Source organism: Ixodes scapularis, unplaced genomic scaffold (assembly GCF_016920785.2).
Source record: "Ixodes scapularis isolate PalLabHiFi unplaced genomic scaffold, ASM1692078v2 PGA_scaffold13__105_contigs__length_92229423, whole genome shotgun sequence".
In the NCBI taxonomy this organism is placed as follows: Eukaryota; Metazoa; Arthropoda; class Arachnida; order Ixodida; family Ixodidae; genus Ixodes; species Ixodes scapularis.
Window position 1 is genome coordinate 18,438,328 of NW_024609839.1, and position 2,733 is coordinate 18,441,060.

The 2,733-nt window shown below is 45.3% G+C and overlaps 1 pseudogene; it reads right to left on the reverse strand.

The window, feature by feature from the left end:
- Window positions 1-2,150: 2,150 nt before the first annotated feature.
- On the reverse strand, window positions 2,151-2,733 carry LOC115330638 (annotated as a pseudogene).

A 2,733-nucleotide genomic window follows, 5' to 3' on the forward strand; every position in this document is an offset into this window, starting at 1 on the left:
CGAGTGCCCATTCCGTTTTCCAAAAATGAGCATGGCTGTCGGCACTGGCGAGCAGCGTTCCCATACCGGAGGTGATACCAGCACTGCTTTTGCTGAGTAGAGGCACTCGACGAGGTGGTGGTTCGGTTGTCGACATTTACTCGACGGTTGGCAGTAGTGACTTCGGTACTGCCCAATAATCTTGAGGGTCGTTGTTGAATGTTTGGAAACTATCTGCTGAGGTCGTCGATCTTCTGTTCCATGCGCACATAGGCTGCCAAGAGATCCGGGGCTTGTGGCTGGGCGTTGGGATCAGACACAGATAGGCACGCTGTCGGGTTGATCGTCTGTGAATGGACGGATGATATTCCAGGTAAGTAGACGTCCATCATCCGGTCTGCCATGCGAGCCAGTGCTGTGACGGACTCCGTGGTGGTAGTGGTCAGGACGAGCCTAGTTTGCTGCGGCAGACGTTGGAGAAAAAGTTTTCGCAAGATTAAGGTGTCCATAGTCCCTGCCTTATCACTGAGAAGTTGCTCTATTCGTCGGAGAAGTTCTGTGGGTTTTTTGTCTCCCAACTCTTCGCCTGTAAGCAGCTGCTGTATCCGTCGAGGCTCAGAATCCGTCGTACGTCGCACGAGTTCCGTACGTAACGTCTCGTAGGGCTGTTCTTCAGGTGGACAGCGCAAGATGTCACGGACGATGGCTGCGGTTGACTGGGAAAGAGCGGAAACGACGTAGTCAAACTTGGTAAAGGAGGATGTGATGTGATGTTTGCGAAATATCGACTCGGCAGTTAGAAACCATAGTTCTGAATCCGTAGACAAAAAATCTGAAGACTTGATAGGGGCTGCCGTCGCCTGTACCACGGTGGGCGTTTCAGAAGAAGCCACGTCGTTCCGAACGTCCATTGTGAAAAATCAATGTGTTGAGTAGCTCGCCGAGAACACAGCTGAGACTAGGCAGCTTGCAGAAGGTTGATGTCGTTTAGATCGGGTCACCAACATGTAGCGTGCGGACTACATAAATATTTATTATATACGTATATACATGTAAAAGCGTTAAGAGGCCAAGAGGCGAAGCTGGGGCGAACATCGTTTCCAAAGCTGTCTCGTGCTGCTTGTGTTCTTCCTCTTCTAGTGCCGGCTGATCACTACAATATGATATCAGCATTTTTACAATTTGCTTTCCGTTTCTTAGGTAATGTGCTCTTAAGATGTATTATATCTATTGTTATCCAGGAGTTATAAGGTTTCGTTTTTACTATTTTTGGTACATATTTTCTTTCCTTATCGTGAATTAATAACCAACACGCTCAACCATCTACATTGTGGCGGAACTTTGCAATAATATGTTTAAAACCGTTCCATATTGTTGAAATGTCGCTGTCCGTCCCGAAGTCGCTGAAGTTCAAGAAAGAGTATCTTTAATAGCTTCATCAGCTGCAGGAACAAAATTAGGACACGTTTACTCTCGCGACCTTTTTTTACTGGGAAAAATTAGTTGTAAGGAAAAAAGCTTGTGGTCGAAAATTCCATCATGAACGCTAACGTCAGTTTCCTCAGGAAAGTTTCCAACAAAAATAAGGTCCAGTGTATTATTGCTATTTTGGCAAATGTGAGTACCTTCAGCAACACTCTGATTTAGATTGAAATTGAGCATCAACTCCAGCAGTAACTTGCAAGCCTGGCAAGACCTCAGTCTTGCCAGGCTGTAAAGTCGATCAGTGAATTGACGGGAGAAAACAAAATCAACCGCCAGTATAGTTTTCATGTTACGTTTGTATATTTGTTGCGTATGAAATTGAATGTTTTCTAGAAATTACTCGGGGGAAGATGGGCGCCGCTAGACAACACCTACGAGAGCCGAAAACCCATGATAATCGATTTGGCACCTTACACTTTCATTGTCAGTTATATCGTCCAAGATAACGCGCGAGACTTCCTTTTGTACTATCAAGGCAATTCCCCCTCCTCAAGAGCCACGATCACGTCTGATTATTTTGTGAGGGGGGGGAGGAACTTCGGCATCCAAAATACCTGATCATAACTATGTTTCTGTGATTGCTATATTCTGCGGGTGGTACGTAAGTATAATTTCTTCGAGCTCGTGAACTTTATGACGATACTTCGGGGATTTAGCAGTACAAAACAGAAGTGCTTCAATTAACGTCAATCAACATCGTTTCGAGGTTTTCGAGAGCAGATGCACTTTTGACAGTCATTCTGCTCGTCCCATTCATAGAGGTTCCCCCTTTTAACTCGTTGTTTATCATAGTCTGGCACTGCTTTACGTCCTCTGGCTTTGAACTCGCCGGATTTGTACTAAAGCTTGCTCCTTTTTGCCCGGGTACTCTTGCAAAAGTCATGGTTGACTGAAATTGTGGTTTCTTTCAGTTTATTACAAATTTTAGTACCTTCAGTTTTTCGTTATAGTCAAAGAAATTTATGATCACAGGCCGCGGTTTGTCTTGTTGTTTTTTCCTATTCTGTGAACTCTTTCAAACGAGCTAACCATCACTCCAAGCTTCTGTCCTATCAAGCCCTCAATTATCTGCCTTCTTAATGTTACGGTGCTTTCACAGTCGGGCTCAGAGAACCCGAAGATCATAAGGTTGCGGCGTCTGCTCCTACCTTCTAAGTCGTCAAGGTGCTTCTGGTGAAGCTGCAGGTCATTTCTGAAGGATGAGGCTTCCCCTTGCAGAACTCGAACCTCTTCCTTATGCTCCTGTAGGGCTGCCATTACTTTACCCAT